Here is a 17435-nt window from a genome sequence, read left to right as displayed (position 1 = left end):
TTCAACCATTTATTTGACATTTGTCCCCTTGCAAACCATCACATGGTGACTTCTGAATGCTGCTTAGCAGTAGGAGGGGGAAAAAAAAAACCCAAACCAAAGGTCAAAATCTACCAATTAATTCATATTTAAAAGGAGCATGCATTTTTAAAATGAGAATATGTTGATCTTTGCAAAAAGAACACTAACATTTGAACCCACTCAATGCCCCCTACTTGAATCAAGAGAAATCCACAGCTTATTTCCTCCTCGACCCTCCAAATCACTATGGAGCAAATTGCACCACGAACGTGGATGGGTGATAATTTAAGACGCATATGCTGTCCTGATCATGGTGTAGGACAAAGTGAGTGCTTCTGAGTGAGAGAAGATGTGTCCTTACACTTGCAATTACAAGACAAGTAGCACTTGAGTTTTGTGAGTAGAGACTGGCACTGGTAAACCAATAGCCTCCTAGCTTTAGCTCATCTGCTCTGAATTTCATTTAAGAGCGTACTTTGCAATAAAAGTTGTCCTGATGCAATTGCCACCTGCGGAAGGATTGAGGCAGAAAGGAGATGAACACTGCTTGAAAAACACCTCCAATGGAGAAAAATACGTACAGCATTTCAATGTTAGCATTTCCACGATGCAAATAATAGAAAAGTAAGTCCCTTCCTGATTCAGGTACCTCTTGTCTGTCCCACAAAAGCTCTGTGAGGGAGGTCATTTTCTCTGCTTAGTTTCCTCAACAACAGTCTTATAATATGAAGGAAAAACTGTGACTCTGAAGACACCCATCTTTCAGAAGTGTGGGCACAAATGTACATTAGAATGGAGCAAGAGGCTTGAAATATTCTTCATTTTCTCCACTGTATGGTAGCAATACATGGACGATTTGTCCAGTACTTTAAACATTTTTAGGTAAGTCCTTTAAGGTTTCCTCGATTAGCCTTTAATGAATAAAATACATGGCCATTTGGTCAGCTGATTAGGCTTCCCTTGATAAGATCCTACCCCATCATTTCCTATTAGGTAACTGGTGTACACGCCTGTTACAACCACGGCACACAGAACAAAATGCTGATAGAAAGATAGGAAGGTAGAAAGGTAAAATGGGAGAAATAGAAGGGGGTGGGGGAAGAGTTAAGTGAGAAGAAAGGAAGATAAGAAGGGGGAGGATAGAGAAGGGAGGGAGAGAAGAAGGGGAGAAAATGCTAATTCAGAATGTGTTAGACAAATACTTAACATTTTAGCTGATTTTCCACAATATGTTGACTTATGTAACAACAGAATCAAAACTAATTGTAAAGAGCGAGCTGACTTTGGCTATTTCAATTACTGATCATAGCCTGGAAACAAGCCATGGGCCGATTTCTGGCAGAGGTCTGGGACTCGGAGATCAGGCACACTGTGAACACCTGCACATCTCTACTTTCGGTGGGTGTGTCATAACCCTCATGAGATGTCTGAACTTTGTGTTCACCTACGGGGGGACACTAAATCCAGAATTACATATGAGTTGAGGCTGGGTTTATTTTTGCTCCTTGAACAAGACTAAAACTTGTTTTATCTTTGGCTCTTTGGGAAATCTGTGGGGGGCTACACGGACAGGATTCTGCACCAGGTGGGTGTGGGAAGCCCCTGCCCAGAGGGGCTGGGAGCAGCACCCCTCACGCTCTATACCTTGTCTCCTCGCTGTCAGTTGGTCCTTCAGCGTTGCTGGAACCCGAGGACTTGACGAGGTTTGGGGGTCGGTTCACTACTTAGCAGTCCTCTGAATTGTTTCGGTGTCAAGTAAAACACATTGGTGTGACTACTTTACGATTTCTGAAGTTGAACAAACACAGCAATGCTAATAGTTGCGACTTAAAATACATTTGGCAAACTGCAGCCCGTTTTGCATAATTTGATGTATTTGAAAATGATGTCAGTTTTCGCTTTCATGTAAAGTACTCGCTGAGTTCACCCAAGCTAGGACTGATAAAGACAGAGAGGAAAACATTAAGAGGAAAATATAAAAAGGATGTAACAAAATACTGTGAACATACTTTTCTTTTCTTGAATAAGAAAGGCATTTTTAAAAAGACACACAGAAATTCCTTGTTAAGCTCATTAAAAATTCTAATAGAACAGTTTTTCCAAATTTCACATAAAATGAGCAGTGGGTAAAATGTATCATCAGATAGAAATTTAAACATTGGACTCTGCTCCCCATATGTGAACACCTCTTTTTACTTTATTAAAAGTCTGATGTTTCAGCATATATGGCATTCTTAGTGTTGAGTCTGTCCACATTATACATTTTACTGTTGGTATATTTGGAACCTTGAGTATTTTATGAATTCCAAAATGTTAGTTATTTTTTCATTGCAGATTACTGATTCTCAGAAATGAGAACTTCAAAATCACTGACAATAGGGTGCGCCTGAGTGGCTCAGTCGGTTAAGCATCTACCTTCAGCTCAGGTCATGATCCCGGATTCTGGGATGGAGCTCCAGGTGGGGCTCCCTGCACAGTGGGAAGCCTGCTTCTCCCTCTCCCACTCCCCCTACTTGTGTTCCCTCTCTCACTGTGTCTCTCTGCCAAATAAATAAATAAATAAAATCTTAAAAATAAATAAATAAATAAAAATTGCTGACATTTACAGTTTGCCATGTGAGATGACATACATTAGCATCGGTGTTAAAAAGAAAACCACAGGCCCCTAGACGGAGTCACTTATGTTAGGGCCTTCATCTGAAAAACCAAGATTTAACACCCTGCTTCGCTGAAGTTCCAGATCCCCGGGAATGTGACCTTTCCCCAGGCAGCCCGGAGTTTCCTGCTCTGCGCTAGGAGGAGATCCAAGGCAAGACCATTTCTGTTCCCCTCAGGATGGAAATGTTACCTGAAACAAGGATCCTGGGCTAATAATCTCCTTTTCTCTTTTCCTTCTCTGCCTTTAAAAACCTGCTCTTTCCTGGCAGCTCAACCCAGCTCCTTTATTTTTCTAGATGGAATGCTGCCTAAATCAGCATTCGATCTTCAAATGTATTTGTTATCTAACACCAGTCTTCATGGTAACTGTGCCAAGTGAGTTTCTTTAGCTTTATTTTATACTGACAGTACGTAGTACACAGTATAGGGAAGAGGATGGGGTTCATCCTCTCACAGACCTGGGTTCAAATCCCCACTTGTCCTCCCTCCCTCTGACGTCAGACAAAGGATCTAAGGCCTCCCTCAAATTCGTCATTCATGAGATGGAACGATCAGTACTTAGCTCACAGGTGCTTTGTAAGAATCAAACGACCATGGGCTGGCACACAGCGACTGCACAACATAGCTCAGCTAGAATTTAAAGTACCCTGAGGAAGACCCCAGAATTCGTAAGTAGCACTTTCAGGAATCAAATTTGGACTTATTTGCCCTCAAAATGAAAAATCACGTTTTCAACTATACCACACCACTCAGACATTTAAGGGATGCAATGAGTAATACATAAATTCAGTACCCTGCAGGTATGGAGTGAAAGAAATAAATTCCTATACACCGTCAGTGCTTTGTTACCAGATTAAAAAAATAATAATATGTCTTAGAGTCCAAAGGATTTCATATGGCTTACCATGAGTACTAGTTATTAAAACCTGAGATTGCCTTTAACGACACACCTGAAAATAAATGTGACTGAGTTCATTTGCAAAAAAACTTGTCAGATAAAATTATGAAGGGGTAAGTTCTTAAAATAAGGGCAATGAAATATAGTTCTTTTAGAGGTCCTTAGTTTCTGCATGGTGTTATGCTAGGCCTTTTAATACCCTCTCTCAACTGTACTTCCAAATACAATTCACGAGGAAGTTCACATAGACCTCCCAAATCGTGGCTGTGGAGGCGTGAAGTCCAATAACCCAGCCAAGTGGCAAAGCCAAGATATGAGTCCAAATGGGCCTGATGCCTAATACTAGGTTTTGGGGGTTGTGGCTCATTGTTTGGTATTTTCAGACAAATTTTATTCTGCTAACATATTTTTATATTCATCACAGGGTCACTTTAACAATGAGTGTTTTCATGTGTTTTTAAGTCAGGGTATGGAAAAATGAAAGCCTGGTTTCTAATCTTAAAGCAAAAGTAAATTCAATGGGATGTTTTAATTAAAGCACAAGAATTATTCATAGTTCTGGATAGAATCAGATGGGAATATGTTCAGATGTTCATCCCCAGATATCTTAAAGGAAAGAAGTTCTAAATTACCTACAAGGGGCACCTGACTGCCTCACTTGATAGAGCATGCAACTCTTGATCTTGGGGTTGGGAGTTCGAGCCCCACATTGGGTGAAGTGTTTAATTAAGTCTTTTAAAAAATGAAATAAAGAATAAATTACTTATGCAACTATCAAAAGAGAACTATTGCATTCAAGGGCCATTTTTACCCAGCTTCTTCTGGGCTCCCAGCCATCTGGGTCCTCTCCCCAAGATGCTCCAGGCCTCTCTGGTTAAACACTGAGAAGCTGTGGCAGACCCAGTCACCATGGGCTGTAGCTCCAGCTCCAGGTCAGCCTCCCTGCCCATCACTTCCTGTGGACAGTTTTCTTCACTGGCTGAAAATGGTCACTAAGCAACTTCCAGACCTCCTGTGGGACAAAGGCAACCTAATCATTTCATCTTGTGTCTCAAGCTACCTGGGACCTGAGCTCTCAAGGTAGTCTAGTCACCCACCTAGCAGCCCTGTCATTACTACCACTGACCACAGTGTGTGTTATTCTTCAACTCACGAAAACACTGCTGTGAGAGAGAAGCAGAGAACTCTTTCCAGGCTGTTAGGACTGATCCTTGATGTACTAGTTGATACTGCTGCCTTCTCAACCTTTCCTCAAGTTTGTCTCAACCTCCTGCCCTTCCTTTATACTGACAAAGCTCTTAGGACAATATCTATCTTTCACATTGTTCATTAAAATTTGGATATGCTAGGGTGCCTGGGTGGCTCAGTGGGTTAAAGCCTCTGCCTTCGGCTCAGGTCAGGATCTCAGGGTCCTGGGATCAAGCCCCGCATCAGGCTCTCTGCCCAGCGAGGAGCCTGCTTCCGCCTCCTGTCTGCCTGCCTCACTTGTGAACTCACTGCCTGCCTCATTTATGATCACTGCCTACTTATGATCTCTTTCAAATACATAAAAAATAAAATCTTTAAAAAAAAATTTGGATATGCTTACTATTATCTCCCTCACAGATCCTCTCCATGGCCATACCTCCCTGCATTGTCCGCCTCCATGTATTCAACTGGCTGGAATGGGTTTAGAGGACCACAGGCAGATTCTCTAATGTTCCATGACGTCTCTTAGCTCAGGGTCTCTCTCTCTCTCCCATATGGGGCTTCCCAGTTCCCTTTTTTAATTTCCCAGTTTTTAAAGCTTAGCACCTGCATCATTTCCCCTTGAAAAGTCAATTCTAACCATTCTATAGGAAAATGAACACTCCCTCCTTTATATCCTTGCTTAGCCCATGTGTATTTTCTTTTAGTACTTAGAACACTTTGTTGCACTTATTTGTACTCCTCTCCTCTGTAACTAGAGGACGAATTCATTAGCTTCTCCTGGAGACCAGCTGTAATCTGCACTTTGTGAGGTTAACTCTCTCCGTCCTCCTTCACTCCACCCTGAGCCCCCCCAGATGTAGCCAGTGCTCCCGGAAGTCTTCCATGCACACGCGTCTACACTGATAATATCTGGAATTCTATAAATGTTTACATACTTAAAACAGTATACAAATAGGTCCGAAGCTTACTTTTTAGATACGTTTCACACCATCACGGACATCTTCCCGTGTCGATATAGTGTCTCAAATAACTCTGTGACGATCTGTCGTACACAGATACATTACTTAAACAGAAGGAATGGCTCTCACTCATTTTCAAAGGGTGCTTAGTACCCAGAGCCCACATCACAAATGTGAGGGGGATCACCAGTGCCATTATTCAAACAGAAACACAAGCCTTTTCCACTCCCATGAGGTGGCCTTTTGCTTGAACAAAGTCCCAGCAGTTTACCCCGGTTCCTTCTAGACTCTGCCTTCCAGTTCCTGACTTTTTTTGGAACACGGTGTGGGACTGAATAACCATGACTTTATCCTTTGAGTATCAGATGAAGCCTGGCTTTTTCATTCCTTTCTTTATTTTTTAAAGAGGAATACCATCTGGACAAAAACACAATACCTGATTCAGAAACTGTTCCCCAGCCCCAGGACCACGTGCGCACGACACCCCGGAAAGGAGGACGCGCAGCATGGCCGGACCGTCTGCTCTACTCAGATTGTGGCTCCAGGCAAGCACACGCAGATTCGACCTGGTGGTCGTCTTAGTCAGCTCGGGGGGCCATGCCTGAAAGCCACAGATGAGGCGACTTGAAACAACAGCAACGCATTTTCTCCCAGTGCTGGAGGCCACAGGTCTAACAGCGAGGTGCTCACGGGGCTGCTTTCTGCGGAGCTCTCAGGGCCTGCCTCGATGGCCTCACTTCACCTCCACTGCCTCCTTAAAGGCCCTGGGCTCAAACGTGCTCAGTCTGGGGGTGAAGGCTTCCATCTAGGAAATTCTGGGAGACACAGTGCAGCCTGGAAGTGAGAACACATCGGCGGTGGTGGGACGTCCTGGCTGCCCAAGACAGCTCCCACCCCGTCTGGCAGCCAGTGTTGCATTCACCGAGCAGCCCTCGCGTGGTCAATAGCTGTGGCCAGCCTGAGCGTCCCTCATTCCTGAAGGCCGTGCTCACTTGGTGCGACGAGACATGAATTCAACTGTGGAACCTCACAAGCATCATTCCACGCCTGACGTCCCTGCCTCTTTGGTACAACTATGTCGTTTCAGTCTATCAAGTGGCTTGTAAAGCACAGATCAAGCCTGTTGTCTCTGCGTGGCCTGTTACTTCTGTTTATTTCACTCGTCCTGCCAGTTATTTTTCCTTTTGTCTTGAGGTGATTCTGGCTTCGCCCTCGCTCTGGCAAGCCTTTCTCAGGGAGAGGCCTCAGGTGTCCCAGTGTGGACTAGAGGCTCTCTGTGAGCACGGATGGGCATGAGACGGCTGTCTATGTTCCAGAGCCTTTCCACACGTGATCCCCAATATCCCTGCATCACTTGTGCTTCCGACTTGGACTGCTGGTCTCTTCAGTCTTTGCAGGGCTTCTTATTTTCTTCCTGCCTTTCCTTCCTCCCCCACTCTTCTTCCTCCCCCTGTTCCTTCTTCAGCGGTGTGTTCACTTTGGGATTCAAAGCCACGCTCTCCTTTCCCCAACCCCAGCCCTCTCTCCGAACACTGGCCCGGTTCCCAGACCTTCCGCACTGCGCTCTTCGTAGATCTTCGCTGACAGGGACCACACTGAGGCTCTCACCGGCTTCCACCACTGAGCCCGAGCCTGAACCTTTGGTAGCTCCTGCTCTCCAGTGACAGGAAGGAACACCTCTGAGGGCGACTCATGCTTTCATGCAGAATGTGTCTTTACCTGGCCTACAACTGGATTCTATGAATTGGCTGCTCCTGATGAAATAAGAGTTTCCCAAACACTCATAAAATTAAAGGGAATGTAAAAATTCAACGAGATTTCCAGTCTCACTATTGAAGATTGGTAAGACACCCCCCCCCCCGCCCCTGGGTGCTAACAGACTCAGCACCATATATAAAATAGGAAACTAACCATTTGTCTTGACCAAGTGTTACTGCAGTAGTGCAACAGTATTTTCACATCCATTTGTTCCTTTGTTCTTTCAGTGCATAGTTACTGAACACCTACTACAGTGTGCTAGGCACTATTCTAGGTGCTGGGGATCCACTGGTAAATAGGATAAAGACATAGTGTGTGCCCAGAAGGAACTTGGAATAAGCAAGAAGAGTAAAAATTAAATCCATTATTAGAGCATAATAATGTTGGGATCCCCAAAAGGAGGCACTAAACCCAACATGGTAGCATTAAATCTCGTTTAGTCTTGAGTAAGTCTATACCTCTTGGAGGCCCTTTGGTTCACAGACTGGGAAAGCAATCAAGTACTGTGGGTCAGAGTAAATGGGCAAATATTTCTGCATGTGTAGTGCAGTAATTCTAGCCACCAGTTACACGTAGTTAGGAGGCACTTGAAATGTAGCTAGTGCACTTGAGGGATTGCCTTTTTATTTTATTTCAATATATTCCTACTTAATTTGAAAATGTGAAGCAGTATAAATATTTTCAGTTAAACCAAACTTTGTTTTTTTTTTTTTTTTATTTTTTATTTTTTATAAACATATATTTTTTATATACATATATTTTTATCCCCAGGTCTGTGAATCACCAGGTTTACACACTTCACAGCACTCACCAAATCACATACCCTCCCCAGCCATCAAACTTTGTTTTGATAGGACTCCGCTTCGCTTTAATCATGGATATTTAGCACTTACACTGAGAGGTGCTATAAGTGAAAATACCAGATTTCCAAATTTGGTTCAAGAAAAAATATTAACAATTATATTAGAAAGTGATATATGAGTAATTGCTATATTTACTACTTGCTGAAATAAAAATTTTATACATTGGATTAAATATATTAAAATTAATTTCATCTTTTTAAACTTTTTAAAATATGGCTGCACCATCACACCTACTGGACTGGCAAAGACAAAAGCAAACACCCCACTGCCAAGCGCTAGCAACAACAGAAAACCACTGCAACTCTCATCCAGTAAGAGAATGTAATATGGGGCAGCCATTTGGGGAAGCGATTTGACAATTTCTTGTGAAGTTAAATGTAACACTTGGTCTATGATTCACCAATCCTGAGTATTATCTAAGAGAAATTAAAACTTATGTTCACAGCAAAATGTCTGTGAGAATGTCTATAGCATCTTTATTCATAATCACCCCAAGGGGAAATGACCCTATTTTCTTCCACCAACAAATACATGAATAACTGTGATGTAGTCATACAGTTGAACAAAAAGGAATGAACTACTGATACACATTACGACCCCTATGAATCTCAAATGCACTGTGTTAAAACAAAAGTAGCCATATTCAAAATGCTGCACACAGTGAATGACGGCCAAAGACCATGTGCAGAATAGACAGATGTGTGGAGAGATGGAGACTCGTGACCATCCAGGGCCAAGGGTGGGAGACTGGCGCAAAATGGTAAGTGACAGCTAATTGCTCAAGGGTTTCTTCTGAGGATGATGAAAATATTTCAAAATTGATTCTGTTGATTATTGCACAATTCTGTCAGTATGCTAAGAAACACTGAATCTTGGGTTTTAAACGGGTGAATTATACGATAGAACAATTTTATATCAATAAAGCTAATAAAAAAATTAATAAACAAGTAAATAAAAATGAATAATTAAAAGGCACCTGGGTAGCTCAGTCAGTTAAGCATTGGGACTCTTGATTTTGGCTCAGGTCATGGTCTCTGGGTCATGAGACAGAGCCCAGGTCTGGCTCCAGGCTCAGCAGGGAGTCTGCTTCTCTCTCTCTTTCTCTTTGTCTATGTCTGCCCACACTCAGGCTCTCTCTCTCTCTCAAATAAATAAATCTTCTAAAAAGTGAATTATTATAGTACAAGTCACTAATAGAATATTTTAAATTTCATATGTGGAAAAAATTTTTTATTTATTTGTGTGGCTTTTTATGTTCTTACTGGGAATAGCTTGCCTAACATTTAATTGGTACTAGAGTGAAGCAAACTCTGGGAGTAGGAAGAAAAATGCAGTGGTAAATCGGACACATGTTTCTCACCTTCTGTCTGTCTGTTTTTTAAGGTTTTATTTATTGTTAGAGAGAGAAAGAGAGAGCAAGTGGGGAGGAGAGTCAGAGGGAGACAGCGAAGCCGACTTCTGGGTGAGCAGGGAGCCTGACATGGGGCTTGATCCCAGAACCCCGGGATTATGTGCTGAGCCAAAGGCAGACGCTTACCTGGCTGAGCCGCCCGGGCATCCTTTGTTCCTCACTTTCCTAATCATATCACTTACTCCTCTTTTCCTGTGTTCTTCCCTATACTTTTGAGAATGTGATTCTACTAGAATCCAGAAATGGTAAATGGGTTAACTAATTGAATGACCAATGAGCCCTTTATGAAGACTTTTTTATGATAATTACAAAAAAGAGTTAAGTCACAAAACAGAAGGACAGAATACCATTTAAAACAGTGTTACAGAGTGTTTAAAGTTCATCAATTTCTAAAATGAAGAAGTGAGACAGACTTAAAGATCACCATTTCTATTATTTAACTCCAGCTGATTTAATAACACAAATGAAATCACAAATCTGAGAAGGTAAATGAAGCTAGCTAAAGAATTTCTTTAGGTCACTATTGGGTATAATAATTGTAGTCACTATTTAGCTGGCGTTTTCTTGGTTTTAGGTAAATGTGATAGCTGGTATTTAAGTTAGCATTCATAGCAATCTTTACAGCAAAAATCCTATGTAGGTTTACAGAACTCTTAACCTATTACATGTGTAACCAACCAGTCTGCAGCCTGGATGCCACAAGGATGGAAAATCAGAACAGGTGGCCAAAGAAGGCCCAAACCGCAGGTGATAGAACATGATCCAGAAAGCCAGGCTGGTGTCATGGAGATCTCAAAGTACGCAGGAAGAATTCAGTGAAGATAGGCCAAAAGCCACATAAGGAAATGATGAAAGCAGGAAACAGGCAGATGACTAGAGAGGGAGGCAGACTGCTCCAAAGGTCTAGAAGTAAGTCACAAGGACCCAACCAAAGTAGCCAGGGTTCAGGAGCACAGAACTACCTCCTGACTGGAGAGAAGCTATAAAAGGTTTCCATTATCAAAGAACTGGAACTGTAGACAGCTCTTGTCATAACAATGGAGGTATATTCTCGAAAACCTAACCCCAAAATAAATACATTGAAAGTAATTTTTCCATGAAAGACGGTAGTGACTGTTATTTAATTTTTAAGGTACAAGATACAGAGATACATTCATTGCCTAAGGATCAACTAACATGACTCATCCTAGACCTAGCCCCCCCACCCAGGGGAGTCATTAACACACATTAGATCAATTACCCTCTTATTAGTCAGCTTCCTTTTACAGTCAAATCTCTCTCTCTCTCTCTCTCACACACACACACAATGAAAGATGCCTCCACTTCTTTACCTTTGATCCACTCAAATACAGATTCTACTACACCATCACAACCAAAGCTGTTGTCCTAGTGGTCACCAATGACTTAAACATTGCCAAATCTAATGGTAACTTCTTTGTCTTCCTCTTATTCAGCCCTTCAGCAACATTCACCATTGCTGACTACTACTGTTCTGCTTTAATACAGTCTCCTCTCAATTTCCCTTGGTCCTGGTAACCAATCTCTCCCCTTTCTGGCCATTCTTTCTCAATGTCTTTGGCCAGTGGCTACAACTCCTGCACCCAAGTCTAAATAAAAGGAGCACTCGGGATTTGATTCATGCTTTTTTTCCCTCTATCTACAGATTGTGTTACACAATTTCATTTATTTTTTTTAAAGATTTTATTTATTTATTTGACAGAGAGAGATCACAAGTAGGCAGAGAGGCAGGCAGAGAAAGAGGAAGGGAAGCAGGCTCCCTGCTGAGCAGAGAGCCCGATGCGGGGCTCCATCCCAGGACCCTGAGATCATGACCTGAGCCGAAGGCAGAGGCTTAACACACTGAGCCATCCAGGCGCCCCCATAATCTCATTTATATCTGTGACTTTGAATAGCTTATAAGTGCTAATGATGTCTAGATTTTGATGTGCAGCTTAGATCTCCTCTGCACTTCATACACATTATCTCAACCAGCCCGCATCCCTCTCAATCCAGAGGCATCCTCCCAACCCCTACGTCTCAGTCAGCTAGGTCTGACATGACTAAAACATCATAGGCTGGGCATCTTAAACAACAGGTATTTATTTCTCAGAAAGACATAGAAGTCCAAGATGAAGTTTCAACCAATATGGTTTCTGATGAGAGCTCTCTTCCTGCCTAGCAGACTACCATCTACTCACTATGTCCTCATGTGGCAGAGAGAAAGAGAATTCTAGGTTCTCTTCCTCTTCTTCTAAGGGATCTAGGCCTACCCCTTACGACCTCATACCTTTACCACATCCTCACAAGGCCCTGTCCCATGACAGTCACCGGGGGTACTAGGACTTCAACATGGGAATGTGAGGGGGCACAGTTCTGCTCAGAGCATGCATTTCCATCAATCTTCCCCATCTCAGCTGTTGGCACAACAATGCACCCAACAGCTTCAACCCCATTGATGGTTTTTGCTTCTGTTACACTCATAAAGAATAGAATGGTGACAGGCTAGATAGATACACTCCCGAGGGGTCTTCCATCCACTCACTATTTCTTGTTCCCATGGTTCCCACCCTAATTTAAAGTCACTTACTGCATTTTCCCTCTTGACACTATTCCATTCCAGGGATGAGGTCACAGCATCCTGGCTCAGAATGCATGAATAGTTTTCAACTGTACCAGAGATGGAGCCCCAGCCCCTTAATGTGGATTTGGAGCTCAGGCTACTGTGACCGGTCTTGCCTTCATCCGCTTTATAGAGCTTTCTATGGGCCAGCTACTTTGGCTTTTCAGTTCCCCAAATATAAAATTTTTCTTCCTCCTTCACAACCACCCTCTTAACTCCTACTTAACATTTATTTCTTTACCTAAATGTTATTTCCAGAAAAGGTGTTCTTTGATCCCCAACCTCAGTTATGCCTTCCTCTTCTCCTTCTCACAGCTCTCTTCATACGAACAGGATCTATGTGACCGTCTTCCCCACTGAGCTGAAGTAGGGACTGTACTATTCTGACTTACATCTGTATTCCCATTTCTAGCAGAGTGCTTGGTATATAGTAGGTGTTTGATAAACACTTATAAAACATCTGTTGCTTCATTGAGTGAATAGCTAAATAAATGAATAAATAAAATTAAATCCACCAATCATTTGCTCACTTAAAAAAAAAAAAAAGCCCAGCCTTAGTAGTTGGCATTTCCATCAGTGTTAGCTGCCACAGATACTCAGGAGTGACATGGGCACTGCATAGCCAAGAGACACTCAGCGTGCACAATTTCCAAAAGGAGGCCAAACTATTTCCACGCCGAGGACTGAGTTATTGGCCACAGATTACATCTCTGGCTGGAGATAAAGAAACTGAAAGATCTTTCTAACCTTCCCTACCCCACCTCAGATCCTGAGCTTTCAAGGAACAAGCCAAGTTGGTTAAAAGCAAATAAATAAATTGTGAAACGAAGTTTCATTACACTCCTAAGTGATGATAGCTACACCTTGAAAAGTCTAAAAATTTATTTATTTTTTAACTCCATTTTTAAATATTTTTTAATATTTTTATTTGCCGGTGAAAGAAAGAGAGAGAGAGAGAGAGAACACAAGTAGGGGGAATGGCAGCGGAGAAAGAAGTAGGCTCTCTGCTGAGCAAAGAGCTCGACTTGGGACTTGATCCCAGGACCCTGGGATAATGACATAAATCAAAGTCAGATGCTCAACCAAGTGAGCCTCCCTGAAATCCTGAAAAGTCTAAAAATTTAAATGGAAATTTTACACATTAAGAGAATATAAGATATTAAGAAAATTAAGATAAAAATCACCCTATATTTTCCACTCCCACAATATTAAAGCCAAGAAAACATGTGAAAAGAAATCTAATTTTTTCATTGCATTGCTGACTTTTCTTCATCCTTCTTGAATACCTTAGGAAAAGCAGTTAGTCCTTCCTGGAAATGGATCATATACGCCCTGTGTAAATCTCTAGCAGCAAGCACACATTAGAATATGTAATTTTTACAAAAACTAACTCTGAAGTGACTAAAAATAACTAATAGTTGTTTTTCCTTTAAGCAAGAGAAAATAAACTGAACATTCTAACTTTAGAGAAAAAATTAGCTAGAAGATCAAATCAAAACCACAGAAAAGCAGGTCAACCAAATATTAAGATTTTAATTACTGCATTGGCCCTTATATATTCTGAGAAGCTCAGTAAGACCCAAATGCATGATGCTTTGGAAATCTTTACATTTTCTGGCAAAATCCAAATGCATTCTTATCATTATCAATGTAAAACATAAGTAACTCGTCACTTCAGATTTGGCTGAAAGGAATGTTAACGAGAAACATGTTAGAGCAGTATAAATCTTCATTAGGGGAATGGAGCCATCTAAGCTCAAAGGCCTTTTAATAAAGAAAGGATGGATATTAGAAACATCATCCAGTTTTTAAAAATAAACTCTCATTGAAGGAGATGGAAAACTCCGGTTGTGGCCTCAACACTGTCATCGAAAGCTGGTTCTCTTATTTCCTGAATTTCATACTTCTCTGGGAGAGAATGGGAGAAGAGCTAGCACTTTGGGCATCTTTACACAGGTCCATACCAGATACAATAATTTTAAATAATTTGTGTCAAGTTGTTATGTAAACATTCTGGAAGCAATCACCCAGGCCACCCTACCTTTTCTGGAATGTATCCCCCTCACAGCCCCTTTTGTAGGAAGTGACCCCTCACCCCTAATCCTGACCTTGCTAGGGTTAAATGCAAACACGAGAAGAACTAATGAAGGGAGTGAGTTCAACTAATAAGAGTGTTTCTCTTGAGAAATTGTACTTGGGAGACATAGGGTATTATTTAGATGGTAATGGACAATGGAAATGTCAGGGCAAGCAGAGGAATGTGGACCCACATGAAACTCAGCAAGAGAAAAAAGAAGCAGATATAAGAGAGAATCTCATGCTTTAAGAATCCAAAGAATGAGTGTCCAAAAAAGATTTTTCTGTTTTAGTGTTTGTCCCCAGGTAGCAAGGCTCTATTTAATTTCTTATCCTTACACGCCCATGAGGTTGCCTTTTTTAGGCTGAAACTAAATTCTCCTTACCTTAAGCTAGTTTAAATGAGCTTTATTCCTTGCAACTGGTGATCCTAGAGTGATAGGTTAATTTCCAGAAAAGTCTGTGGCTGAAAGTAACTAGCTCCCCATCCTCTAACCACCATGGGTGTGCAGACATGGCTTGAATGTGTGTAAGTGGACTCTTGTCTCCTCTTATCAACAGCATCACTTCTACTGGCCAGTCCTCACACTTACAAATTGACAACAGCCATGCAAGAGAATTTTCCAGAATCAGGCAAACTCTCATCCTACTTCACCCCTGCAGATACACAATTCAAGAAGCATCCTTTAGAAACAGCAGGAATGAGTTATTGCATCTGGGGTTTGGGACTCTCAATACCACTCTCCCAGCACTGGTAGGTAAGGCCCTTTGAAGCTTTCTCCTAAAATGGCAGTGCTCTAAATAACATAGCTGAGACCTACTGAGACGCATTCGCAACTGTCTACACAAGAAATCTATTGACGTCAATGGGAGTTTATCCCGAGGGCCTAAGAATTAGGTGAGTATTAATAAATTTTGCTGAGTTATTTCCATCTTATATGAAAGCTTTAGCTTTCTCCTCCCCGAGAGTGGGTGAGAGAAGAGGAGGACGTGACGATGTGGGAACACGTTGATGCTCCCCATGTCTTACTTAAGAGATTTTACTTAGGAAGTTCAAGTTGGACAAGACTTAGCACAGCTTCCTATTCCTCTGTGCTCTGCCTCGCCCCTCCCTCCCCTCCCTCCCTGACCTCTTTCTCATCTTGTTGCATTTCTCTTGCATGATTTCAATTTGTACTGATTCTCAGCAAAACTCTGAAAATGACATTTGCATTTAAAAGCAGATGGCCCTACAGATGTTGAATATTTTCTCAAAAGGTTTGGGAGTTTGGGTGTACTTGGCCTTTTCCTAAATTTTTTATTTATTTTTATTTTTTAAGAAGTCAGCTTGTTTTTTGTTTTTTTTTAGCAGATTGCGCATGAGCACTCAAACTGATTAATTTCAGTGGAACTATTAAATTAGGCCAAACCTTTTACATACGGAGAAAGAAGAAAAGCTTATAACCTAAAAGAAAAGCTAGAGTTTTTGAAAATGCATACTTTTTTTCCCCTAACAATATGCATGTGAATAAGCTATTCTCCATTCACCCAGTTGATTTTTTTTTTTTTTTTTGAGACTGAGGGAGAGGGAGAGAATCTTAAGCAGGCTCCATCTCATGGCCTGAGATCATGAATTGAGCTCAAATCAAGAGTGGGTGCTTAATCCACTGACCTACCCAGCACCCCCCCCACACAACTGGAAATTCTGATTGCATGGACTAATATTCATCATTAGAAAGACGTATTTCTCTAATGTTTTAGGCGTCTAACAAAATAATGCTAAAAATATACATAAATTCATAATTTACTGCTCAAATAGGAAAGTTTGGGAATGAAATTGTACTATTAAGAATACACAGGGGGCCTGGGATGCCTGTGTGGCTCAGTGGGCTAAGTGTCTACCTTCAGCTCAGGTCATGATCTCAGGGTCCTGGGATCGAGCCCCACATCAGGCTCTCTGCTCAGCAGGGAGCCTGCTTCCCGCCCCCAACTCTGCCTGCCTCTCTGCACATTTGTGATCTCTTGTCTGTGAAATAAATAAATAAAATCTTTTAAAAAAGAAAGATAGAAAGAAAAAATACACTGGGGGGTGGCTCAGTGGGTTAAGCATCTGCCTTCAGCTCCGGTCATGATCTTAGGGTCCTGGGATGGAGCCCCTCATTGGGCTCTCTGCTGGATGAGCAGCCTGCTTCCTCCTCTCTCTCTGCCTCTCTGCCTACTTGTGATCTCTTTCTCTGTCAAATAAATAAATAAAATCTTAAAAAAAAAAAAAAAAGAAACAATATACTGGGACAAGAGGTATAAACCAGTTTATCTCACAAATGAGGTCCAGGCTATCATCACTTGCCCCTAAAAAAGATCAAAATCAATGACAACAGTTCTAGCTTTCTAAATAAAATGACTGAAATATTCTTTACTTAGTTCAATTTCAATTTCAATAAAATTTCCTCACTAGAGACAACTTGAAATTCACATTGCTTCAGTTTTTAATTTAGCGTTAATTCTATTTTTTTCTACCAGTGATTCAGCCTTCCTAATTTCATTGTTTGATGTTGGATTATGGTTTATTATGAATTATTATAGACATACAAAAGTACATAAAATACAAGTGTTTTGCAACTAAAAAGAAAACACGTATATAGTCGTCTCCCCAGTAAAGAGATGGAACATTGTCATGTCTTTGAAGCCCCTAGAAGGCATTTCCCAATAAAATCCTGTCACCTTCAGAGGAAACCACATCTATACTAAGGAAATTAATTAAATATTTGACTTTTTTTTGTAGTAACTCTGAAGTATGAATCCCTAAGTATCAGTATTTTAGACTCATCCAGTTTATTTGAAATGCATATAAATGAACATGTTTTGTGTATGGGTCTGTCTTCCTTTGTTCAATACTACATTTTAAAGAATCATCTATATTGTGCTATGTAGACTCACATGTACATTACTATATTATTATTGCTGTATGTTATTTCATTATTTGAACACGCCACAAATTGTT

This window comes from Mustela lutreola, chromosome 1 (assembly GCF_030435805.1).
Source record: "Mustela lutreola isolate mMusLut2 chromosome 1, mMusLut2.pri, whole genome shotgun sequence".
Classification (NCBI taxonomy): Eukaryota; Metazoa; Chordata; class Mammalia; order Carnivora; family Mustelidae; genus Mustela; species Mustela lutreola.
The sequence above is the reverse complement of the archived record's forward strand: the minus strand, read 5'-3'. Positions refer to the sequence as shown.